General features: G+C 45.0%; 1 long non-coding RNA gene across 2 annotated transcripts; it reads right to left on the bottom strand.

Annotated features, from left to right (window-relative positions):
• Positions 1-11,079: 11,079 nt before the first annotated feature.
• LOC132810177 (uncharacterized) lies at positions 11,080-25,798 on the bottom strand. Of its 2 annotated transcripts, none has more exons than XR_009642775.1 (3): positions 25,554-25,798; positions 23,905-23,988; positions 11,080-11,661 (listed from the first exon to the last, which is right to left on the bottom strand). It is a non-coding gene; the product is annotated as an uncharacterized LOC132810177 (long non-coding RNA). The 2 variants fall into 2 exon arrangements; XR_009642776.1 differs by having other exon boundaries at positions 25,687-25,798.
• Positions 25,799-27,485: the final 1,687 nt, after the last annotated feature.

Here is a 27,485-nt window from a genome sequence, read left to right as displayed (position 1 = left end):
CTCTCCTCGGAGAACCGAAGTTTTCTAAGTCATGTGGGACCGAGAAAAAGGAAGATAAAATGACATTATAAAGGACGTTTTCGTGCAGAGTGGTTCGGGTCAGATTTACACAGTTGCGCTGGCTCCCTTGTGGAGCTCTGAGTTGTTTCGTGCTCTTCTGTCGGTTTGTTCTGACCTCAAGTGAAACCTCTTCTCTCAGATGGTAATGAACTGGTGAAGTTGAAACACATGACTTGCTGTTTTTGTCCATTTCCTGCGGTAAAGTAACAGACGCCGTGTAACAAAATACTTTCTGCAGGATTGCTGTGTCAAGGCAAATTCTGAACACCAAACAGGCTGCACAAGAAGGCACTCGTATCAATTTACCTGAGGGAAGACTCTCCGGTGTCCATTTCTGTCTGCCCCGATAGCACATCACCTTGCCATTTCTCCGATAACAGACCTTTGGAACAAGTTCAATGTTGCCATTTGATGCATTCGTGTCAATGACGTCTCCTCCCCCATGTGATAGTGAGAGAGAGCAGAAGAGCGAATGGGCTCTGCCTTCCATCAGCACAGCTTGCAAGTAGAAACAAAATGGATCAATTATCCGCTAGTGGAGAGAGCCCGGTCCCTGGGGACGGGACAAACAGCAGTGTTCTGGGAACAGGGAGACAGATTGAGAAGCAGATGTTCTTGAAACTCGTTGCTGTTTGAAATTCTGGGAGCAATGTACAATGTATTTCGTGCTGAGCAAGTCTCAGCTGCTTCTGGAGCTGGCTGCGCCCATGGCATGTGGCTCGTTGGTCTCAGGGTATGAACAGGTTGACGTGAATGGTGCCGTGCCTGAGGAGTGTCAACAATGAAGGTAGATTGGAAAGTTGGGACAGATCTCCTTGGATCTGTGGTTCTGTGGAGGAGGAGGATCATAAGACACAGAATATAGAATAAAAGATTATAGTGTCATGCAACATAAATGATATATTGAAGAAACCTAGATTGCTGTAGAGTCTTTCATCTTTTAAAACGGGTTGTAGATTTCGATTCATTAATCTGTAAATCCCAGAACTTTTTAAAAGTCACATTCTCCAGGTAACCTAAGGTTCAATAAAAGGTGGTGACACCTCAGGTCAGACAATGCATGAAAGCTGTGAGGGTAGGGTCTGTCTGCATCCTTATCTTGAGTGAGACTGGTTCTACTTCCAAATATATAATCCTGCAAACGCAGATTCACCCAAAGACTTCTATATGTGAGTGCATGCATGAGAGAGAGTGGGTGAGTTTGCGAGTGCATGCTGGATATGATGTGTGTGTGTGATGGAATATAAGCATGTGAGATGGTGTGTGCGTGGGTTTGAGTGTGGGGATGTATTACTGTGTGTCTGAGAGAGAGCAGGTCTATCAGTGAGGGTCTGCACGAGCGTGCGAGTATGTAAGAGAGTGTGCTTATGTGTGTGAGAGTGTATTGTGTAGGTGGGTCTCCTGTAGTGTGACATGTACCCAGCGTCTCGGCTGAGGCCATCCTCATGTGTTCTAAACTTGGCTATCAGCCTCTGCTCGACCACTAGATCAAAGAGGGCTGAGGCACGAGAAAGGACCGGCGGGGGCACTGGTGGTGGTGGAGAAGGGAGAGAAATGGAGAGGGGCAGAGGTTGGGGAGTAGAGAATGACCGGGGTTCAGAGGGTTGGGGAGAGAATCGGGGTGCAGTGTGAAAAGGGGAGAAAGGGCAGGGGGGCAGTGGGTGGGGAGAAAATGGACAAGGGGCAGAATGTGAAGCGAGAGACAGCACAAATCTCACCTTCCCCAGGACTGGTGTCAGTGTCCCACGAACTGGAACCCACTCGTCCCATAGCAGATTTAAGGCAATCCTTTTTCAATATAAGCATGGCTAAGGCATATCATCCCTGCAGGCCATCACATCGACCTTCCCAACAGCATCCCACCCAGACCCACTCGATTAAGCCAGTTCCCCATGGCTATTTTCTGATGAAAGGGTTTTGCCCAAAACATCGAATATCCTGCTCCTCAGATGCTGCCTGACCTGCTGTGCTTTTCCAGCACACAGTCTCGACCCTAATCTCCAGCATCTGCAGTCCTCACCTTCGCACTGTAAGGGATGTATGTTATATTCTTAGTCTTTTAAATCTTTTAAAATCTTTTCCCCTCACCCTAAACCTATACCCTGTAGTTTTGGAATACCTCTACCCTGGGGAAAGGACAGAAACATTGAGCAGCCAGACAAAATGCAAAAGGAATAACATGTCAAGGCGCAGGGAAAAAAACATTTCGACAAAAAATTGCTTTGGTATTTTTCTCTCGTATTCGCAGTTGGACACTTAAAATTTGTCATGATGTGGAGGTGCCCGTGATGGACTGGGGTGTACGAGGTTAAAAATCACACAACAGCAAGTTACAGTCCAATCGGCTTGTTTGGAAGCACTAGCTTTCGGAGCGCCGCTCCTTCATCAGGCGGGTGTGGAGTATAAGATCATAAATTCTGTGTCTTACGATCTTACACTCCACAATCACCCGGTGAAGGAGCAGCGCTCTGAAAGCTAGTGCTTCCAAATCAGTCTGTTGGACTATAACCAGGTGTTTTGTGATTTTTAACTTTAAAATTTGGAACAACTTCCTGCATACTGAGCATGCTCCGCGGTGTCAGCAAGCACTGCGCATGACCGCCGGTGTCAGCAAAACACTGCGCATATTCCTTGGTGCCCGCAGAAACTGTGCGTCAGCTCCTTTCCATTCACCAATGAAGAACCTTGGAGGACCGGAAAGAGACTGGTCCTCCTGCCAATCAGAGCCGGCCATTGTCGAAATGTGGAGATTGGACCGTGAGCTCTGAAGCTGCTGCTGCTCCTTCCTCTGTGAACTTTACCCCAGACTGTAACTTCCTTCCTCTGTCTAACTTTTGTAAGTACAACAGTCTGTTTATGACCACTTTTTCCATTTTTTGTTTCATTCTGGGGTTCAATTGTTTACATGCAGCAACTGAAAGGAAAGAGTGAATTGAGGCGTGGGGGAGGGGACAGACTCTGGAAAAGTTGATCCAGGTCTGTGTCTCAATTTGCAAACACATGGCAAATGAATTGACACAATCTAAAGCTTTTGATATTAAAAAACGCAGAGAAGAGGCGCATTGTTTAAATGGTGATTTGTTGAGATGTGGCGAAAGTGAGATGATGGAGATCAGAGTTGAAAAGTGTGGCGCTGGAAAAGCACAGGAGGTCAGTCAGCAACTGAGGAGGAGGAGAGTCAATGTTTTGGGCACGAGCCCTTCATCAGGAATGATGTGTGGATGGACAGAGGGGCCTCAGCGTCCTTCTACACCAGTCACTGTCTGTTGTCAGACAGGAGCAGCAAGCAATCAGCAAGGCCAGTGATATATTAGCAAGAGAAGTTGGGTTCACAAGTGGCGATGTCTTCCTGCAGTTAGGTCCGTCATTGAATGTATTCAACGCTGAGTTCATTTGACTTTGAAGAACAAAGAAGTGGATGGGTATTGGGGAAGGTAAGAAACTGGTTTTAAGACCAGTATAGAACAGTTACAGAGTCATACAGCACAGAAACAGACCATTAAGTCCAACTAGTCCATGCTGACTGTGTTCTGAAACTAAACTAGTCCCACCTGCCAGTGTTTGGCCCAGACTCTCTGAACCTTTCCTATTACAATTGCAACATTTAAGAGGCATTTGGATGGGTATATGAATAGGAAGGGTTTGGAGGGATATCGGCCGGGTGCTGGCAGGTGGGACTAGATTGGGTTGGGATATCTGGTCAGCAGGCACGGGTTGGACGGAAGGGTCTGTTTCCATGCTGTACATCTCTATGACTCTATGTACTTATCCAAATGTCTTTTAAACACTGTAACTGTACCTGCATCCACCACCTCCCCTGGACATTGGTACCACATGAGAACTATTCTCTGTCTTAAAATAAAAAAGGTGCCCTCATGTCTTTTTAAAACGCCATCCCATACTCCTAATTTCTTCGTCTCCGCCGCATCTGCTCCCAGGAGGACCAGTTCCAATACAGTAAAACCCAAATGGCCTCCTTCTTCAAAGACCGCAATTTCCCCCCAGACATGATCGATGATGTTCTCCACCGCATCTCCTCCACTTCCTGCTCCTCCGCCCTTGATCCCCGCCCCTCCAATCACCACCAGGACAGAACCCCACTGGTCCTCACCTACCACCCCACCAACCTACACCCGGGCTAACCAACCCGACCACCCGTGGCTCAACACTTCAACTCCTCCTCCCACTCCACCAAGGACATGCAGGTCCTGGGACTCCATCGTCAGACCATAGCAACACGACGGCTGGAGGAAGAGCACCTCATCTTTCGCCTAGGAACCCTCCAACCACAAGGGATGAACCTAGATTTCTCCAGTTTCCTCAATTCCCCTCCCCCCACCTTGTCTCAGTCAAATCCCTCAAACTCGGCACCGCCTGCCTAACCTGCAATCTTCTTCCTGACATCTCCGTCCCCATCCCCTCTCCGGCCTATCACCCTCACCTTGACCTCCTTCCACCTATCGCATTTCCAATGCCCCTCCCCCAAGTCCCTCCTCCCTACCTTTTATCTTAACCTGCTGGACACACTTTCCTCATTCCTGAAGAAGGGCTCATGCCAGAAATGTCGATTCCCCTGCTCTTTGGATGCTGCCTGACCTGCTGCGCTTTTCCAGCAACACATTTTCAGTTCTGCAAGGAAGTGTACAAACAACTGAACAGGAACACGACAGGCAACTACCAGAAGATCTGACCAAAGAGCACAACCGTGAACTGACAGCATTCATCAAGACTTCTGATGCAATCCTTCCAGAAGCTCAGCATCCACAGACGAGTTGAATCCGTGAACATGTCTGTATTCTACACCAGCATTCCTCACGATCATGGCATCACGGTATTGAGTACTGAGGCTGTTACCAACAACTGCCAATCTCTGAGCACTGTCCTACAACTCATCCGCTTCATTCTCAACCACAACATTTTCACCTTTAACAACCAGTTCTTCATCCAGACACATGGAACAGCCATGGGGACCAAATTTGCACTCCAGTATGCCAACGCTTTCATGCACAGGTTCGAACAAGGCTTCTTTTCTGCACAGGACCTCCAACCAACACTATACACTAGATATATGAATGACATTTCTTCCTCTGGACCCATGGTGAGGAGTCACTGAAACAACAATACTGTGGTATTAACAAGTTTCATCCCACCATCACACTCGTCACACTATTTAGTATCTGTCTCATTTTTGAACACATGCAGCTCTATCAAGGATGGATATCTCAGCACTTCTCTATACCGCAAACCCACGGATAACCTGACAGTGCTACACTTCTCTAGTGAAACATATTAAAACAGCCATTCCCTCTGGACAAGCCCTTCACATACACAGGATCTGTTCAGGTGAGGAGGAACGTGACAGACACTTTACACAAACGTGCTCTCATAAGAACGGGGTACAATGCTCAACTCATCAACTGCCAGTTCCATTGTGTCACAGCAAGAAACTGTAATGACTTCCTTTAGGAGACAGACGTGAGCTGCAACCAAAATGGTACCCTTTGTTGTCCAGTACTTCTCAGGAGCCGAAACACTACGCCACGTTCTTCGCAGCCTGCAACACATTATTGATGAGGATGAGCACCTCGCCAAGACCTTCCCCATGCCTCCACTTCTCGCCTTCAAACAACCACCAAACTTTAAACAGATAATTGTTCGCAGAAAACCACCTAGCCTTCAGGACAACACGATACAACTCTGTCACGGCAGATGATGAAAGACGTATCAGAGTGTTGACACGCTTACCACCATTACACATGGGGACACCACCCACCATGAGTGCAGCAGGTACTCATGTGACTCAGCCAGCATTGTTTACCTCATACGTTGCAGGCAACGATGCACTGAGTCTTGGTATAATGGTGAGACCGAGCAGAGGCTACAGCAACAAATGAATGGACACTGCACAACAATCACCAGCCAGGAGTGTTCCCTCCCAGTTGAACCTTGGACCTTCGGGTGACCATCCTTCAAGGTAGACTTCAGGATAGGCAAAAAAGGAAAGTGGCTGAGCAGAGACTGATAGCCAAGTTCAATACCCATGGAGGTGGCCTCAACCAGGACTGTGGGTTCATGTCACACTACAGGTGACGCCACTACACTCTCTCTCTCTCTCTCACTCTCACACACACACACACACACACACCCTCTCACAGACTTATACCCCATTATACTCTCTCACACACACATGATCACTCAGTTTCTCCTGCACACACACACACACACACACAAGTTTGTGGGTTGAATTTGTACTTGCAGAATCGCATTTTATTTTGCACAAAAACGCATAAACGTAAGATTCTGTAATACTACGATAGAAATAGAATCCGTCTGACCTAACATTGGGACACAGACAGACTTTAACTTAACACCTTCAATGCATTATCTGATTGAGATGACACCTATTGTTAAAAGCTATCTTGAGAACGTAACTTTTGAAAAGTTCTGGGATTTACATACGTAGGAATCAAAACTAACATGGTCATTCTAAAAGATGATAGAGGTCAGCTGAAGTTGTTTAATATTACATCCCATGACACTGCAATCCTGTTGCTATAAAGTCTGTGTGTTATGATTCTGCTCCACAACCAACCGATGAAGATGCAGCGCTTAGAAAACTAGTGATTCCAAATAAACCTGTTGGACTAAAACCTGGCATTGTGTGAATTTTAACTTTGAAAATCTGTCAGTAATGCCAACATCTCCGTACTGCGCATGCTACTCGGTGTCAGCAACCCAGTGCGCATGTTCCACGGTGTCAGCAAAACATTACGCATACTCACGCAAAAGGCGGAAACACTCCGTGATCTTGTTTTGATGGACCAATGAGAAGCTCTGGAGGACCGGATGGCGACTGGTCCTCCTGCCAATCACGGCAAACCCATTGTCTGGATGCGGAAGTAGGACCATGAACTTCTGAACTTGCTGCTGCTGCTGCTGCTCCTCTCTCTCTGAATGAAGATTGAGCTTCACCCCAGACTGCAACTTCCTTCCTCTCTCCAACATCTGTGAGTACAGCACGCTCTTTTCTCAACCCCTTTTCCATTCAGGAACTGAAGGGAAACGAAGTGAATCCAGGGAGGGGAGAGACTCTGGGAAAGTTAGTCCAGGTCTCTTTTCAATGGAAAATACAGGAGAATTGACATTTCAGGCTCGAGCCTTGCATCAGAAATGATGTGTGGATGTACAAAGGAGTCTCTGCGTCCTTCTAATCCAGTCAGTGCAAGTTGTCAGACAAGTGCAGGAAGTAGTGAGCAAGGCAAGTGGGATATTAGCAAGAGGAATTGAGTTGAGAAGTGGGGACGCCTTCCTGCAGTTTGGGAGTAACTGAATATATCCAAGGCTGAGTTCATCTGATTTTCGAACAACAAAGAAGTGATGGTTATGGGGGAGGCAAGACCAGTACAAATCAGTTACAGAAACAGACCCTTCAGTCCAACTAATCCACGCTGACTATGTTCTCAAACTAAACTGGACCCACCTGCCTGTGTTAAACCTATATCCCTCTGAATCTTTTATATTGGAATCATAGAGATGTACAGCACAGAAACAGACCCTTTGGTTCAATTTGTCCATGCCTACCAGTTATTCTAATGTAGTCTATTTGCCAGCCCCGGGCCCATATCCCTTCTATTATAGACCAATCTAAATGCCTTTTTAAATTCTGTAATTATACCAGTCTCCACCACTTCCTCTGGCTGGTCATTTCATATATGCACTACTGTGTGAAAAGGCTCCCCTTAGAGGTTCACCTACCTCCCAACTCCTTTACTCAGTGCTGTAACCGATAAAGGAAAGCATACCTTCAAGGAACTATGAACCTGCACTCCAAGGTCTCTTTGTTCAGCAACATGCCCCAGGACCTTAGCATAAAGTGTATATGTCCTGCTCTGATTTGCTTTTCCAAAATCCAGTGCTTCACATTTATTTAAAATCAACTTCATCATTCATGTACTAATCCAAATGTCTTTTAGATGTTCTAACTGTATCTGCATCCACCCCTTTGTCTGGAAATTCATTCCACACACAAACCACTCTCTTGGGGGCGGAATAAATGGAGACCGTCATGTCCTTTTATAATCTTTCTCCTCTCTTTCTTTCAAAATTTGCTCCGTAGTCTTGAACTCCCAGCCTAGAGAAAGGATTTTGGCCATTCACCTCATCTATACCCCTCACGATTTTATAATCCTCCTCTGCTCCAGTGGAAAAAATTCCAGCCTATTAACCTGAATGTAGGTATATTCATGGCAGGTCAGGCAGCATCCGAGGAGCTGCCTGACCTGCTGTGCTTTTCCAGCACCACTCTAATCTAGACTCTGGTTTCCAGCATCTGCAGTCCTTGTTTATACCCTTTAGATCATATCTACTTATGATCTGTTCAATGCTGGTGCAAACCCGACAGGCTAAATGGCCTATTCCTGCTCCCAATTTGCACACTCCTAGTCCAGGACAGCAAGAGACCATAAAACACAGGAGCAGAAATTAGGCCTCTCAGCCCATCAGGGCTGCTCCACTATTAGGTTCTGGCTGATCAGTTTCTCAATCCCATTCTCCCACTTTCTCTCTGTAACCCTCGATCCCCTTGATACTCAAGAACCATCTATCTCCATCTGAAATCTACTCCGTGACCTGGCCTCCACAGCCTTCTGTCGCAATGAATTCCACATATTCAACACTCACCGGCTGAAAATGTTTCACCTTATCTTTGTTCTAAAAGATATTCCTTTTACTCGGATGCTGTGCCCTCAGGTCCTAGACTCTCCTACCAATAGGAACATCTTCCCCTGAACTCTGTCCAGGCCAGTCAGAATTCTGTCTGTTTCAATTTGATCTCCACCTTCCCCGAGTGAGAGTCTGTTAATCAGGATGAACCACACCCTTCAGGATGAGTTACAGCAGGAATTAGGTTCAGCAAAGTCAGAATGGAGGAAGTGTGTGTGGGATGGAGATTCTCAGCTTTTAGGGGATGAGAGAGGAAACGAAGTTCAATATAAATTAGAATTGATCGATGGGCTGATGGGCCAAGGAGTGGCAGAATGAGTTTAATTTAGATAAATGTGAGGTGTTTCATTTTGTAAGGCAAATCAGGGCACGACCTACATAGTTAAAGGGGAGTGTTGCTAAACAAAGTGTCCTTGCAGGTTCATAATTCCTTGAAAGTGGAATTGCAGGGAGACAGGATAGTGAAGAAGGCATTTGGTACACTTTCCTTTATTGGTCAGAGCATTGAGTACAGGGGTTGGGAGGTCATGTTAGGCCACTTTTACAAAACTGTGTGCAATTCCAGTTGCCGCCCTCTGGAAGAATGTTGTGAAACTTAAAAGGATTCAGAAAAGCTTTACAAAGATGTAGGCAGAATTGGAGGGTTTGAGCGATAGGAAGATGCTGAATATGCCAGGGATAATTTCCCTGGAGCATTGGAGGCTGATGGGTGGCCTTAAAGAAGTTTATAAGGGGTATGGATAGATTGGACAACCAAACTCTTTTCCCCATGGTAGGTGACTCCAAACCTAGAGGGCATAGGTTTCACGTGAAAGGGGAAAGATCTAAAACGGACCTGAGGGGCAACTTTTTCACACAGGGAGTAGTGCATGTTTGGAATGAGCTGCCAGAGGAAGTGGGGAGGCTGCTACAATTACCCATCCAGATGCCTTTTAAACGTTGTATGTGAATAAGAAGGATTTAGAGGGATACAGGCCAAATGCTGGCAAATGGGATTAGATGAGTTTCGGATATCTGGTCAGCAAGGATGAGTTGGACCGAAGGCTGTGTTTCTGTGCTGTATGACTTTAATCATCTTGCGTGAAAACAGAAGTGTTGTTGTGAAGAGTGGACTTTCAGAGCAGCTTTCAAAGATGTTTTGCCTTTACTGGAAGCAGAAGAAGTTACAATGAAATATTTAATTGGTGAGACAGCAACTGAGTACATGAGTACTTCTAGGATTTTGGTGGAATGTGGGAATTCATTGCACTGTGGGGGTGAAGTGCTTTAAGGCTGACCAGCAGTAAGGACAGTGTGCTGATTGGGGTGCCCAGTGAAGGGCTAGGTGGATTTTGAGTTAAACTGCTCATTTCTGTCAGCCTTTGATGTTTTGTTTCCAATGCTGTCCATCAGGAGCGGTGAATGAGTAACTGGTATTGTTAGAAGCCTTACGGTTTTCAGTACTGCAGGAATGGCATTGTTACATCAGCATTGTAAAGGTTACAGGCAGCAGCGGGAGGTGTGGGCTGTATTCACTAGAAATGATTAAGCGTATGTTTAGATAACATACATACAAGAGGGCGGGGGGGGGAGCTTGTCTTTTGATTTGCAGAAGGTGGGAGATTCTGGGAGCTGTGATCTGAGGCAAACACAACTGCGGTAAATCATAGATGTCCTACAGTGTGGAAGCAGGCCACTCAGCCCATCAAGTCCATTCTGACCCCTCCAGAGAGCATCCTGCTCCTGCCCCCACCCATCAGGGAATCAAGGGTAGTCGGGATAATGCAAGTAAGAAGAGCTGAGATGATGGATAGATCAGCCACGATTTTAATAAATGGTGAAGCAGCTCAACAGGCCAAATGGCCTACTCCTGCTTCTATTATGACAAAACTATAACCCTGCCTTTCCCATTGGCTAAGCCACCTAACCTGTACATCCCTGGGCACTATGGGCAATTTAGTAAGGCCAATCCAAATCAAGGTAGATAAGCAATGTAGTGATGTGGAAAATGGACATCAGAGAACAATAAAAAGGAACAAGGAGAATAAATGTACCAGCAATTAAAACTGGATTCAAAACATTACAAACAATAAAACTAAAAGGTCAGTATCTGACTGTGTGCTTGTTATGAAGGGGTAGAGGTACTATACCTTGAAGAGAGTTAACAAATCGAGCAGAACAAAATGTTCTAAACAAGATGGGAATGTAATATTTGGTCAACACAAATAGAGCAACTGGGTTGCCATGAGGCACAAACAAATTTAAATTTGGCCAATCAGTTTAAATTTTGCCCCAAAATACCAAAGTCCAATCAAGTTTGAATTAAGTATTTTGATAATATTAACACCAATAAAATGATCCGATGTTTGGACTATAAAACCGGGCATTTTTGTGAGTTTTAAAATTCTCTGTTGGATGTAAAGAGTAAAGTTGTTAAATTTTCACTTTAAATATTTACCTTTGGGATAGTTCTTTGCCTCTCGAACGTTAACATATTACTGCATGGGGTGAATTATCTCTATACTGCTGGTTTAATTTAGCAGAGGGGGTTACCCGTGTCGTAATAGCGCTGCAACGTAACAAAAATGAATGAATTGACTACTCACATTGAAGAGAATAATTATGATCTGAGACTCCTTACAGAGACATAGCTTCAGGGTGACAAGGAGTAGATCCTAAATATTGAGGGGAGATGTGGCATTCAAGTCGAATGGGAAGCTAGGTAAAGGTAGAGTGGTGACACTGCTAATCAAAGCACTGACCACAGGGCAGTCTAGTGTCAGCTCAGATTTCAGGTCCTAGTTTCTTTGTCCTTGGTTGATCTTCCTGTTCCCACACAGTTGTTGTCTGTTCTCAGCTGTGCTTCATTTCTGCTGAAGCTTTAACCTCCTTTGACCCCTTCTGGAACAATAAATCATTCACTCAATCAAAGTCCAACCTACAATCTCCCAGCCTGTAGATCATCCACACACAGAATATCATCATACCAGAAAATATAACAGAAAAGGCGAAAAATTAGAATTAAATAGGTGCTTGTGTCTGTTCATTGGCAAGTAAACTAGAAATAGGGGTCTGCCAGGATTCTTATAGTGCCCTCATTGAAGAATTCTCTCTCCCTTACATCTAAGTATTTGTACCTAGCTGTGATTTATAACAATATTTACATCAACAGAAATAAAGCATCTGTTGTGCAATACAGTATGGAACGAGACTTTTTCTCTCTCTCATGTGCGCGACACACACACACACACACACACACACACACACAGCTCTATGGGTGAATTTGTATTTGCAGATACATTGTGCATTTTGCTCAAAAAATGCACAATCTGCAGGCAGACAATACATAGAATATTTTATAAATTCCACTTTGGAAATAGAATCAGTCTGACTCAAAAACTGGGATACAGACAGACTCTGGCCTCACACCTTTAATGCATTGTCTGAGTTGAGTTGTCATCTTTTCTAATAAAACCTTAAGTTATCTCGAGTAGGTGTCTTATCAGAAGTTCTGGGATTTACATATTAATGACACCAGCAACTCATTCTAAAGGATGAAAGACTTTACAATCCAGGGTTCTTCAATGTATAATTTCAGTGGCATGACTCTGTAGTGTTTTGCTGTAAACTCAGTGTCTTATGATCTTATACTCCACAACCACCTGATGAAGGAGCAGCGCTCCAAAAGCTAGTGCTTCCAAATAAACCTGTTGGACTGGTGTCATGTGATTTTTATCTTTGCCCAGGTTAGGGTGAATTGGCCCTGCTAAATTACCCACAGTGTTCAGGGTTTTGCAGGTGTGGGAGAATTGTTAGAAGCGATTTGATTCCATCTTCTCGTGACTGTCTGTGTGAATTTTGGTATGTTCTCCCCCTTCTGTCTGCGCGGGTTACCTCTGGGTGCTCCGGTTTCCTCCCACAGTCCAAACATCTGCAGTTTCAGATGGATTGGATTCTTATGGTACCTAACTTGAGGAATTCTCTCTCCCTTACATCTAACTATTAGTACCCAACTCTGATTTATAACAACATTTACAGAAATAAAGCATTTGTTATCAAAATAGACAGAGACAAACAGCATAGACATCGACATTTGCTTTCTCTCATGCACGCACACATGCATACAAGTGTATAGGGTGAATTTGTATTTGCAGAATTATATTTAGAGATACATAGAACATTACAGCACAGTGCAGACCCTTTGGCCTTCAATATTGCATCGACCTGTGGGACCAATCTGAAGCTCATCTAACCGACACTATTCCATTCTCGTTCATATGCCTATCCAATGACCATTTAAATGCCCTTAAAGTTGGCGAGTCTACTACTATTGCAGGCAGTACGTTCCACACCTCTACTACTCTGAGTAAAGAAACTACCTCTGATCATCTGTCCTATATCTATCACCCCTCAATTTAAAGTTATATCCCCTCATGCTAGCCATTGCCACCCAAGGAAAAAGGCATTCACTGTCCAGCCTATCTAACTCTCGGATTATCTTCTGAGTCACTTAAGTCATCTTTCAACCTGCTCCCTAAAGAAAACAGCCGCACGCTCCTCAGCCTTTCCTCCTAAGACCTTCCCTCCATACCAGGTAACATCCTAGTAAATCTCCTCTGAACCTTTTCTAAAGCTTCCACATCCTTTCTATAATGCAGTGACCAGAACTGCACGCAATACTCCAAATCTGGCCGCACCAGAGTTTTGTACAGCTGCAGCATGATCTCATGGTTCTGAAACTCAATCCCTCTACCAACAAAAGCTAACACACCGTGTGCCTTCTTAACAGCTCGATCAACCTGGGTAACTTTCAAGGATCTACGTACTTGGAAACAGAAATCTCTCTGCTCATCTACACTACGAAGAATCTTACCATTAGCCCAGTACTCTGCATTCCTGTCGCTCTTTCCAAAGTGAATCACCTCTCACTTTTTTGCATTGCACTCCATTTTCCACCTCTCAGCCCAGCTCTGCAGCTTATCTATGTCCCTCTGTAACTGGCAACATCGTTAGTCAGTATCCACAACTCTACCGACTTTAGTATCATCCGCGAATTTACGAACCCACCTTCTATGCCCTCATCCAGGCCATTTGTAAAGTGACGAAGAGCAGTGAACCCAAAACAGATCCTTGTGGTACCTCGCTAGTAAGTGAACTCCAGGATGAATATTTCCCATCAACTACCACCCTCTGTCTTCTTTCAGCTAGCCAATTTCTGATCCAAAAACTTGATTTTGTTCAAAAAATGCACAATCTGCTGGCAGTAAATGCAGGCAGTGAATGCATATAATATTTTGTAAATTTCACTTTGGAAACAGAACCTGTCCGATTCAAAATTGGGATACAGACTGACTGTGATCTCGTACCTTTAATGCATTGTCTGAGCTGAGATGTCACCTTTTGTTACAAACCTTAAGTTATCTCGAGAAGGTGATTTGTAAGAAGTTCTGAGATTTACATATTAATGATCCCTACAACCCATTCTGAAAGATTAAAGACTGATGGTTTGCCACGTCTGTATGTTGAGTTTCTCTCTGGTGTTGGTGTCAATGCCTTGACCCCGTGCCTGGTCGTTTCTAAAGACGCTGTATTGCAGGTTTATCCTGAATTTAGACAGTTTTTCTTTGCTTCCCAAAATCAGATCTGCTCATACTGAGCAGTATCCCAATGTCGTGAAAGATATTAACTTTCAGGTAGAGTTATTCAAAAGAGATGTTTTTACTTTTTTGGCCCTGTAAGATCCTGAATTAGCAGCCTTCAGGAGAATTAGAGTGGAGTGAGAATGGATGGGGGGTTGGGGAGAGGGTGGGATGGTGCTTTCAAATTTGTGGAATAACAAAAGAAAAGATTGTTCTGCAGAAAAAGAATTGCTTGTTGTGAATTTCTACCCTGGACTGATGTGAAAGTGGAGATTTGAGACGGCCCAGGGTATCCCTTGTGGACTCAGACCTGTAAAGCCTCTCTCTTGGTTCATCCCGGAAATCGTACTGTTTGGAAGTCTGAAATAAAAACCTGTTATGGACAGTTTAGTATAATTTTAGTTATCCCCTTTATTCACTAATAGCATCACTGTGACAACATAACATTGATACCTATAAGCTAAACTAACTAGGTTCTAATAATCTAAGAGAGTAGGTTACCAGCTGTCCAGATGCCCAGCAGGCGACTCCAATGTATTGATACAAAGTGGCTTCCTTTCTACAAAAGTTTGAAAAAGGAATTGCATGTTCTTAATTAGACAGATAACAGTGAAAGACAATAATTCATAAGGAAGAAAAGCTCATTGACAGATCTGTGAAGCTTGACTAATCACTCCTACAGGCCTGAAGCCATTCGTCAGGTGGGAAAAACAGCTGAGTTAGGCGCCTGCGAGCGAGATAAACTCATCTCATAAAGAGGTCCCAGTCTCAGCTAACTGGAGAGTTCACAAGATAACCTCGCACAGCTCACATGTCAGATATAGTTGTTTTATAAAACGGCTTCTTAGTAAGGAGGGCAAACGTTCAATCATAAAATGGCTTCCCGACACATTGTGCAAGAATCTCTTCAATATTCAACCTAGAATAAATTTCTAAGCTGGGAGCAGACTCCTGCTTTTTAAGCCCTAAATCATTCTGTCCCTGAGGCTGAGATGTTACCGTGAGGTTTCATTTCAACTGATTCATTCGTTTTCGAATGGAACATGCCTTCTTTTCAAGTTTGTGATTGAAATTCAAATAAGACATAAGATCTGATTAGTTAGAATTGATAGTGGGGCAGTCTGTAAAAACAGCAAGTTAGTTAAAGCTTTATCAGAATTTCCTTTTACAGAGTTTGCATTTCATAACCAGAATTGGCTACTCAAAAGCATCAAAAATTCTCAAAATGCAATTAAATTCAATCCATAGCAGCTAAGCACTAAGAGTTAATTTTCTACTGGATTCAACAGCCTCAGCACTAAAATGGTGTCCTTTTGAACAGTCAGGTCAGGGTTTTGTAACAGCAAAGATTTATTTTCTCTGTGACTGCCCTGCTTGCAATGGGTATAAGAATCCATTATAATTGACAGCAACTGACCGTTAATTACAAAGCTTTTGATAGTACCAAGTTTCATTTCAGGGTCAGAATCAAACACGGTCATTAATTTCACAAGGGGACGGCTGTGAATGTTATCACTTGGTGTCCTGTTCATACAGAATCGCCGATGCTAAGGCAAACGTTCTTAATTGTCTGACAGCATCCTGTTATCACTTGGTAAACCCAGGTGTCCCTATCTTTTGCATTCTTTCAGATCCCCCCCTTTTTTGAGCCTTGCTGTCTGTCTATTTTCTAGTGCAATAAATGTGTTATATAATTCAGCATTACATTGAGTCTAAATGTTTAAAGACAAGTTTTAAGGCTATAGACCGTCTCAGTGACAATGATGACTTTTGTAATCTCTTTTTACAGGGTATTTGATCTGAAAACTGAAGTTTAAAAAACAACAGATGAAGGGCTTATGCCCAAAACACCGACTCTCCTGCTCCTCAGATGCTGCCTGACCCTGATGTGCTTTTCCACACTTTTCAACTCGGACTCCCAAGCGTCTGCTGTCCTCAATTTCACGTCAACGTCTGACAGTCGTTCAGTCCTTTGGGACTGTAATGAGTTTTGACTAAGATTCTGTGAGAAGGAGCAAAGTTTTTTGGTCCCTGTTTCAGTACGTTTTCAGCATCAGTGGGACGGAATGAGAGACCCTACTGTTACAGCGCACTGAGTGTGGAACCTAAAACAGTTATCCAGCCTGGAAAGAGGAATTCACGGTGGGGAGGGACTGTACACATGTTTGTGTACCGCTGAAGCTTCAGCCATGGAGAAACCCGAGGAATCCCGCCCCGTGGAGAAATCTTGGAAATGTGGTGACTGTGGGAAAGGCTTCCATGTCCTGTCTGTCCTGGATGCTCATCGGCGCAGTCACACTGGGGTCAGGCCATTCTCCTGCCCTGAGTGTGGGAAGGGATTCAGCAGTTCCTCCACCCTGCTGAGGCACCAACGGGTCCACACAGGGGAGAGGCCCTTCAGCTGCTCTGAGTGCGGGAAGGCCTTCAGCAATTCCTCTGACCTACTGAAGCACCAGCGGGTCCACACCGGGGAGACCATTCGCCTGCCCAGAGTGTGGGAAGGAGTTCAGCAGTTCCTCTGCCTTGCTGACACACCAGTGGGTCCACACAGGGGAGAAGCCCTTCAGCTGCCCCAAGTGTGGGAAGGCCTTCACCCAGGCCTTTTCCCTGCTGAGGCACCAGAGTGTCCACACAGGGGAGACGCCATTCACTTGCCCAGAGTGCGGGAAGGGGTTCAGCGATTCCTCTGCCCTGCTGACCCACCAGCGGGTCCACACTGGGGAGAGGCCTTTCAGCTGCCCTGAGTGTGGGAAGGCCTTCACCCATGCCTCCAACCTGCTGACCCACCGGTGGGTCCACACCAGGGAGAGGCCCTTCAGTTGCCCCGAGTGTGGGAAGGCCTTCAGCAATTTCTCCCACGTGGTGATCCACCGGCGGGTCCACTCCGGGGAGAGGCCATTCACTTGTCCTGAGTGCGGAAAAGCCTTCAGCAATTCCTCTGACCTACTGAAGCACCAGCGGGTTCACACCGGCGAGCGGCCCTTCAGCTGCCCTGTGTGTGGGAAGGCCTTCACCCAGTCCTGCAACTTGCAGAGGCACCAGCGGGGGCACCAGTGCTCCCAACAATCGGATTCTGCCGGTGAGGCTGCTGTGGGTCACCCCCAGGACTGAACCTCCTGCCCAGTCTGATAGTGGGAGAGTTGGTGGGCTTGTTTTGTTTTCTGCTGGACTGCACCCACTCCCACGGTGGCTCAGTGGTGAGTAGAATTGCTTCCCAGTGCCAGGGACCCGGCTTTGATTCCGCTATTGGGGCAACTATCTGTGTGGAGTTTGTACATTCTCCTCCTGTGCCTGTGTGGGTTTTCTCTGGGTGTTCCGGTTTTCTCCCACAATCCAAAGGTGTGCAGGTAGGGTGGATTGGCGAAGCTAAATTGTCCCAGTGTTCAGGGATGTGTCGGTGTGGTGTATTAGTCAGGGGAAATGTCAAGTAATAGGATAGGGAAATGGGTCTGGGTGGGTTACTCTTCAGAGGGTCAGTTTGAACTTGTTGGGCTGAAGGACTTGTGTCCACACTGTAGGGATTCTGTGATTCTATGAACTTTGATCCATTGGGCGCTGCTGCTCCTCGTTGAGCCCAGGACTGCACATTCCCAATGAAACAATCTGCACAAACCTAAGCCTGCAAGGCCATTGGAGCAGAAGTTAGGCCATTCAGCCCATCGAGTCTGCTCTGCCATTCGTTAGAGACAAAAACAAACTGCAGATGCTGGAATCCAAAGTAGGCAAGCAGGAGGCTGGGAGAACACAGCAAGCCAGGCAGCACCAGCAGTGAAGTCAGTGTTTCAGGTATTAACCCAAATCATTGACTTCTCTATCAGAAATGATTTACCAGGATGGTGCCGAGAGGTTGAATAGACTGGGGCTGTTTTCCCTGGAGTGTCAGAGGTTGAGGGGTGACCTTATATGGGTTTATAAAATCATGAGGGGTATGGATAGGCTAAATAACAAGGTCATTTCCCTGGAGGTTGCGCAGTCCAGAACCAGAGGGTTTATGGTGAGAGGGGAAAGATTTAAATGGGACCTAAAGGGCAACCTTTTCATTACAGAGGGTGATGCATGTATGGAATGAGCTGCCAGAAGAAGTGGTGAAGGCTGGTACAATGACAGCTTTTAATTGGCATCTGGATGGGGACATGAATAGGAATGGTTGAGAGGGATATAGGCCAAGTGCTGGAAACCGACCCTTTGGTCCAACTCATTCATTCTGACCAGAAATCCTAAATTACTCTAGTCCCGTTTGCCAGCACTTGGCTTGTATCCCTCTAAACTCTTCCTGTACATACACCCATCCAGGTGCCTTTCGATTAGATTCCCTGCAGCGTGGAAACAGGCCCTTCAGCCCAATAAGTCCTCACCAACCCTCCGAAGAGTAACCCACCCTAACACTACAGGCAACTTAGCATGGCCAATTCACCGAACCTGCACATCTTTGTGACTGTCGGAGGAAACCTGCACAGAGATGGGGAGAGTGTGCAAACTCCACACACAGTTACCAGAGGCTGGAATCGAACCTGGGACCCGAGTGCTGTGAGGCAGCAATGCTGACCACTGAGCCACCATGCCGCCCAAGGCTTTTGCATGTTGACATTTTCCCAGCATCCACTACTTCCTTTGGCAGCTCACTGCATCCATGCACCTCCCTCTGTATGAAAAAGTTGCCCCTCAGGTCCCTTTTAAAATGTTTCTCCTTTCACTTTAAACCTATTCCCCTCCAGTTCTGGACTCACCCAACGCAGGGAAAAGACCTTGACTATTTATCCTATCCATGCCCCTCATGGCTTTTTAGACCTCGATAAGGCAACCCCTCAGCCGCTGAGACCCCAGGGTAAACAACCCCAGCTTATTCAGCCTCTCCCTGTCCCTCCAAACCTTTCCTACTCATGCACTTATCCAAATGTCTTTTAAATGTTGTAATTGTGCCCATGTCCACCACTTCCCCTGGAGGTTCATTCCACACGTGAACCACACGAAAACATTTGCTCCACGTGTCTTTTTGTCAATCTCTCTCCTTTCACTGTACGTATGTGCCCCCTGGACTTGAATCCCCCACCCTCGCGAAGAGACAATTACCATTAACACTATCTATGCCCCTCATGATTTTACAAAACTCACCTCTCAACCTCCTCTGCTCCACCGGAAAAAAAATCCAGCCTTAATTCCAATTCACTAATAATAGTGCAGCAATGATTTCAGGTCTTTGTGTGTGTCACGGATCTCTCCTTTCTAAGCCAATGCAGTCCCTCTTAAGTTCACCTGATCTTAAAATGAATGGTGCCCTATTCATTTAAAATGTGTGTTTTCTGGGCAAAGTCAGTCCTGGTGGGGAAATAGCCAGTGGCATCTTATTCCGGTAGGCTGCTTCTGACCAGGTTTTGATTAGATTAGATGACTTACAGTGTGTAAACAGGCCCTTCGGCCCAACAAGTTCACACCAACTACCTGAAGAGTAACCCACTCAGACACATTCACCTACCATTTACCCCTGACCTGGCAATTCACTTGATCCACACATCTTTGGATTGTGGGAAGAAACTAAAGCACCTGGATGACAATCAGAGATGGGGAGAATATGCAAACTCCACACACTCGCCCAAGGGGGAATTAAACCCAGAGGCCTGGTGCTGTGAGGCAGAAGTGCTAACCACTGAGCCACCATGCCACCCCATGGTTTGTAGATCTCATTCAGGTCCCCACCCCCTCAAACCCCACCTTTCTAATGAAAATAATCCTAATCTACTCAATCTCTCCTCTTAGCTAGTGCCCTGTTTACCAGGTAACATCCTGGTGAACCTCTCCAAAGCATCCACATCCTTTTGGTAATGTGGCAACCAGAACTGTATGAAGTATTCCAAATGTGGCCGAACCAAAGTCCTATACAACTGTAACATAACCTGCCAACCCTTGTACTCAATCCCAGGGAAGGAAAGCATTCCATATGTCTTCATGACCACTCCATTGACCTGTGTTGCCAACTTCAGGGTACAATCAACTGAACACCCTGATCTCTAACTCCCCCTCGTGAGAGCTAAGAGTCCTCAGTTCTATTGAGAGATGGAAATTGGCTGTCAGTCATCTCTGTATTAGAGAATGCATCATTTTAAAAATACTGAGAAGGACATTCCTGAGAGAAGATTCAACAGAAGGCGGCACAGAGTATTCCAAACGACACGGAACCTGGCTGTAATCTGACAGACTAAATTCTATTTTTTTGTTACGAGAGGGAATCATATTTATTGGATCAGCATATCACAAGAAACTTGTTTTATTCCGGAACAGTCAGTAGTTAGAAGGGATTTATTCGGTTTGTTAATAGTTTAGTTCATCTGTTCACCGTTACTGTTGGATAAATAAATGGATTTTTTTTTATTTTAAAGTGTCTGGGATTTATTTTTAAACATTAGAGCAGGTTACACCACTTTTCACATTAATTTTACAGATTATAGGGCGATGCGCTTCTCTTTGGGTGTTTCGGTTTGAGATGTCTGGTGGGGTGGGAGTTCGTGTCAGCTTTCGCTTTCTAACAGTATTGACGTGATGTCATGCTGAATGTAGTGGAGTCAATATTAATCCCAGCGTCTTGCTCTGGTTGTGGGTAAATCGCCTTAATTTGGCCACTGACTCAGAAACAACACACACAACCAACTGCTGAAACAATGATTCACACTTCATTGCACATAGCACCCAAAACTAAAAACTCTCAAGTAAGCAAGTTCAAGCCTCACCGCTGCCACCCTCCCCCCACCCCCCACCCCGGCTATCACCTGATTGCTGGCAGAATTTAAACGAGTTTCCATCGACAGTGCCCATCCCTGGAAGTGTCAAGGAGTTTGATGCAATTTTGTTCTTCCAATACTGCTGCTGCATCGTTCTGGAACGAGAACGTAGAACAATACAGCACAGTTCAGACCCTTCAGCCCTCGCTGTTGTACCAGCCTTTTATCCAACTTGAAGATGAGACTAGCCTGCACAACCCTCGATTTACTGCCGTCCATGTGCTTGTTCAGCAGTCGCTTAAATGTCCTTAAATGTATCTGACTCTCATTCCAACCCTGAAAGTGCATTCCATGCATTCAGCATTCTGAGTAAAAACCTACCTCTGACATCTCCCCTAAACCTTCTTCCAATTATCTTAAAATTATGTCCTGTCATGACAGACATTTCTGACCTGGGGAAAAAGTCTCTAGCTATTCGTTCTATCTATGCCTCTCAACACATAGTACACCTCTATAAAGTCACCTCTCGTCCTTCTTCGCTCCAATGAGAAAGTCAACCTAAGATATGCCCTCCATTCCAGGCAGCATCAAGGTAAATCTCCTCTGTACCCCCTCTCAGCTTACACATCTTCCTGTTGTGGTTCTGTTCGCCGAGCTGGGAATGGGTGTTGCAGACGTTTCGTCCCCTGTCTAGGTGACATCCTCAGTGCTTGGGAACCTCCTGTGAAGCACTTCTGTGATGTTTCCTCTGGAATTTTCCCTACTCATCTTCCCTAAAATTAGGTGACTAAAAGTGAACAGAATATTCCAAGTGTGATCTAACCAGTACTCCATACAGCTGCAGCATAACCTTGCAGCTCTTAAGCTCAATCTCCCTGCTAATGAAAGCCAACACACCGTACACCTCCGTAACAACCTTATCAACCTGGGTGGCAACTTTGAGCAATCTATGGACGTGGACTCCAAGATCCCTCTGTTCCACCACACTGTCAAGAATCCTGCCTTTAACCCCATAGGTTGAACAAACAGAGGAGTTTGGTGAAATGAAAATCATTAGCTAAATGCTATTGAGCGAACTGATGGTGCTATGGGCTGGCAAATCTCTGGGTACAGGTGGACTTCATCATAGAATTTTAAAAGGTGGCTAACGAGCTCATATTTGCATTAATGTTAATTTTCCAAGATTTATTAGATTCTGGCAAGTTTTCCTCAGACTGGAGAGTAATATATTTAATTCTTCTGTTCTAGAAGGGAAAATGGGTTCCTTGAATCAATGGCAATTAAACGTTTGTTTTTGAATCAATTAAGGAGATTATAACCACCATGTCAAAATACTTGTGGTAATTGAAAAGAATCAGCATGCTAATATGAAAACAAAATGCTGTTTCACCAATTTATTCATAGAATTCCGAGAGTGCGGAAAGAGACCATTTGGCCGATCAAGTCCTGCACCAACCCTCAAGTGCATCCCACCCAGATCCAGACTGCCACCCTACTCCCATAACCCTGCATTTAGCATGGCTAACTCACCGAGCTTGTACATCCAAGGACATTACACAATCCAGCATAGCTAATCCACCCAACCTACACATCTTTGGACTGTGGAGCCCCCAGTGGAAACTCACAAAGACATAGACAGAACATACAAACTCCAAACAGATAGTCGACTCAAGGCTGAAATCAAACAGGTGTCTCTGGCCGGGAGAGGGAGCCACTGTGCTACCATGCCGTTCTAAGGAATTCTATGAAAGAGTATGTAAATTGAAGCCTGTGGATATACTGAACTTGAATATCCTAAAGGTGTTTGACATGTTTTCACGAAAAGCACATTGCACAGAGGAGCTCATGGTGGAGAGTATAGTTATAGAACATCAACTGACTGGCAGAAAACAGGATATGCAAAAATGGTTCTTTTGTCAAATTGGTTGTATATTTGAATGTATGGTGCGGTTCCAACAGGCATCTCTAGGATCAAAGGTATGTGGTTACATTTGCAGGCAACACAAAGATAGATTGAGAAGTACATTGTGGGGATGACATATCAAGGATGCAGATTGTTAGATTGGTTAAATAAATAAGCAAAACTCTTGCAAGTGGTGTACAATATGGTAAAATGCAATTTATTACCTACTTGGAGAACAACTGCACAATTCTGAGATGCAGAGGGATCCAGGGGCCTTGCAAATAAGTCACAAGTTAGAATGCAAGCACAGCAAGTGATTAGAAAGGCCAATGACATAAATGTAAGGAGAGTATGCCTCAGTTACAGAGCACTGGTGGGACTACATCTTGAACACGGTGCTCAGTTTTGATATCCTTACCCAAGAAAGAATGAAAATGCATTAAAGGCAATTGACAGAAGGTAAACTGGATTGACACCCACAATGACCAGACTGTTTTATGGGAAATCATTAGTCAGGCAGGTCTGACTTTCAACCAGAGTTTGGAATAGCAAGGGGTGATTTGATTGAAGTTTCTATGAGCCTGAATGGTCTTCAAAAGATGGATGTTGAAGGATGTTTACTTACTGTTGTGAACGAACAATTAGATCACCCATAGAGTCATAGAGATGTACAACATAGAAATAGACCTTTCGGTCCAACCCGTCCATGCTGACCAGATAACCCAACCCAATCTAGTCCCACCTGCCAGCACTCGGCCCATATCCCTCTAAACCCTTCCTATTCATATACCCATCCAAATGCTGAGGGACTGAACATTACCAAGAATGACTATTGCAGTGGTCAGAGATTGAACAGTTCATTTACAAAACAAGTCTAAACGGTCTTTACCCTGTAAAGGTGTTGTGTGCCAGTTTGATACCAGTTGTGCTGTGGGCTACCCTGGTAAGCCTTGCCCCATCCAAATAGGTCACACTGCAAAAGAGAAGATAGGGAAATGTCATCTATCGGTTACAATTTGTTTCTTCAAAGTCACAACAGAATATTTGGCAGAGATGAAGTGGTCTGTTATGTGTTGACTTCAGCAAAAGACTTTTTGACCCCTAATGGCACCAATGTCTTCCCAATTATGGGATGGGTGGAACTGTTCTGGGACAATATCCGCATCTCTTACCTAAAGACCCATCTATTGAACAGCCTCAAGGAAGTCACGAAGATAGGCCTCTTATTTGCAAGGTCCCTCCCTTACCTACACTAAACCTGGTTATTATTTTGAATAAAGTAAGTCCTCCTCGTGCTGTAACTGTAGGAACATTGTCTCCCCTGAGTTTTGCATAGAATGGAAGAATCCAAAAGCTCTACAAAACAGGAATATCACACTTTGGGATATGCAGCTTTCAGTGACTTTTTTTGTAGGAGGATTTTCAGGAGTTATTAGCCATCAAAACCGTATTTATATCGTTTGTGGTCTCACCCTTTTGGGTAATGAGACAACTGCTGCTTTATTGAGATCAGGATTTAAAATTTGAATTTAGGAGCAACAGGTGTATGTAGGTTTTTATTAACCACAAAATGGCATTTCAATTTTAAATAATATTTTAAAATAATATAACAAAATGGCTTCAGGTCATGATTTGACATTGAACTTGAATTGCTGCTTTGCTGAGTTGGTTGGATTTAGAAATAAAAGAACAATGGAATTTGCATAATATGAATCATAAGCAATTTGGTATTCGAACTAATCTTGAACTAGCAAGCATGGGATGCTTTTGCACGTAAAACAATCTGTTTCCCAGGAAATATCATTGGACTAACCTGCTGTCAATCATGTCACCTTATTACATTTTATTGGTCTATTCTTGTCATTAAGGCTGTGCTGTCTCAAAATTAAATAATGAGTAATTTTCAAATATAATTGTGTAATTTTGCCACGGAACATAGAAGCTTTTAACCTGAGTTGCTGGACAAATCTGTGCGGGCTGCCTTATTTCATAAAGCTGATAACCTTGCTTTAAATAGATTGTACTCCTAGTGATTCTTTTGACCGATCTCGGGGGTCCAGACCTTCACCCTAACCTGCAGAACCCCGAACACTATGGATACACTTACCTCGGCCAATCCACTCTAACCTGCACATCTCTGGACACTGCGGGTAAATTAGCATGGCCAACATACACTAACCAGACCATCCTTGGGCATTAATCAGTAATTTAGCATGGCTGAGCCCCCCTAACCTGCACATCACTACACTGTGTGGGGAATGAAGCTCGGCCAAGGCCGGGGCTGCCACGAGGTTGGAATTCTCTCCCAGAAATGACAGTTGATGGTGCCCTCACCAAGATGGCCGCCCGCGCTCCCCGCCCCAAGACAACATGCGCCTGACCCTCACAAAGATGGCGGCTGGTTGCCAGGCAACCCGAGAGTCCCTTCCCCGGTGAAGTAAACACTGGGCCTGTGGGGCTTTTATTCGCGGCCTGCGGCCTCCCCCTAGGAGTTTATAAACTCCCCAGTCTCCCTCCTCCCGCGGTTCCCAATCCTACCCTGTCTCACTGTCTCCTCTCCCCGGGGGCAGGAGCCAGGTCTTGGCGCTCGGACCTGGCGACCTCCCCGGGATGTTTCTGAAACCTGGTCCTGTTCTGAAGAAGGATCCCCGGACCCGAAACACGTCCTCACATTTCTCTCAACACGAGCTGCCGGACCTGCTCAGCTTTTCCAGCGGTTTCTGTTCTTGTTCCTTCAGCCGCCGGCGCCATTCCTCTCCCACACTCAGTAACACTGGCTTTGTCCGGCCGCGGGACCTACACTGCACATGCGCCAACACGCAGGGGGCGTGTCCCGTCGTGACGTCATGGCGCGCTGAGGGGGCGTGGTTGGGGAGGCCACCAAACAATCGGAGACAATGGGGGCGGGGCGATCATTTTTCCGGCCCCAGCCGCCAGAAAGGTGTCATTTAAAAAAGTTTCAAAGTAGTTTTTTTTAAAACTTTTCAGCCAGTTGTGAAATGTTATTCTAGACCTCTGGAAGGGTCAAACATTAGGAAAGTTTCAAACATAAACAAAGGGATAGTAAAAACGATAAATAAAAACAGGTAAGTTAACTTACAAAAGAAACCTCGCACTAAATATCTAAAAGGACAGCAAAAGCTTCTGTTGGTATGTTAATGGGAACAGAGTCGCTGAGCTAAGTGTGGTACCTTGGAAGATGAGAACTGTGAGTTCATTGGGGACACTGAAGTGGCAGAGATGATCTCAGTTTTTATGTTGGCAGACAACAGAACTATTCCTATTAGAATTGGCAAGTCTGGGGCTATAGAAAGAGTAGAACTTAAACAATCAACATTGAGAGGGTAAAGGTACACAGCAAGCTATTTGGATTGAGGACAGACAAGTCGACTGGTGCTGATGGCCTACATCCTGGGTCCTGAAGGAAGTGGCAGTGGAGATAGTGAATTCATTACTTACAAAATTCCAAAAATCTCTGAACATGGGAAAGATTCATTGCGTTTATTTAAGACTTGATATATATATGTTCTTGATTGTCAAGGGGATCAAAGGTTACGGGAAGAAAGCTGGAGAATGGAGTTGAGAAATATCTCAGCCATGATTGAATGGTGGAGCAGACTCGATGGGCTGAATGGCCTAATTTCTGCTCCTGTGTCGTATGATCTTATGGTTCCATTGGTTTGGAAAAATGCTAATGTAACACTTGTATTCAAAATGGGAGGGAGGCCATATGTGGGAAATTGCAGACCAGTTCGTTGAACATTTGTTATAGAGTCATGGAGATGGAGGACCGGAAAATTTGTGGCTGTAAGAGCTGCTCCTTTTTTGAAGTATTTTCAGTTTTGGAGGTGATTTCCTTGAATTCCAGGAACAGCTATTAATGTTTCATATGTTGATGCATTGTTTTGGAACTTTGGAGTAAAAAAAATCAAGACAACAACAATTTCAAAATTGAGAAAGACAGCCAAAGGCAGTGAGCACATGGTCTGTAAGGGAGAGAGAGAGCGAGAAAGAAACGTATATTACTAACGGACACAGCAGTGAATCTGCATAGTTACTGCCTCTGCTGTTTGAAATCATGTCTCTCTGAACATCTTGGAAAAATTTAAAAACAGCAAAATTCACAGCTGATCTTGGAGGGAAACGTGTAGGAGAGCTCACAGCACAGGAACAGATTAGTGCACACTTTTTAACGTGTAACCTTGCTGTAAGTCTGCAGTAGTGAATAGAGTGGGTTTTTTCTCGATTATATGGTTTGAGATTTTAGAAGTTCCCCAGCGAGTCCACAACAGGGGAATGGCCAATCACCTGCTCCAAGCACAGGAAGGGATTCATCAATTCCTCCAGCCTGCAGGCGCACTAGCGGGTCCACACCAGGCACAGCATGCTCACCTACTCTCAGTGTGGGAAGGGCATCACCCCCTCCTCTAACCTACGGAGGCACCAGTGAGTTCATGTGCCAGCAAAGGG

The sequence above is a fragment of the Hemiscyllium ocellatum genome, unplaced genomic scaffold, assembly GCF_020745735.1.
Source record: "Hemiscyllium ocellatum isolate sHemOce1 unplaced genomic scaffold, sHemOce1.pat.X.cur. scaffold_1566_pat_ctg1, whole genome shotgun sequence".
In the NCBI taxonomy this organism is placed as follows: domain Eukaryota; kingdom Metazoa; phylum Chordata; class Chondrichthyes; order Orectolobiformes; family Hemiscylliidae; genus Hemiscyllium; species Hemiscyllium ocellatum.
This window is presented reverse-complemented; position numbering and strand designations above follow the sequence as displayed.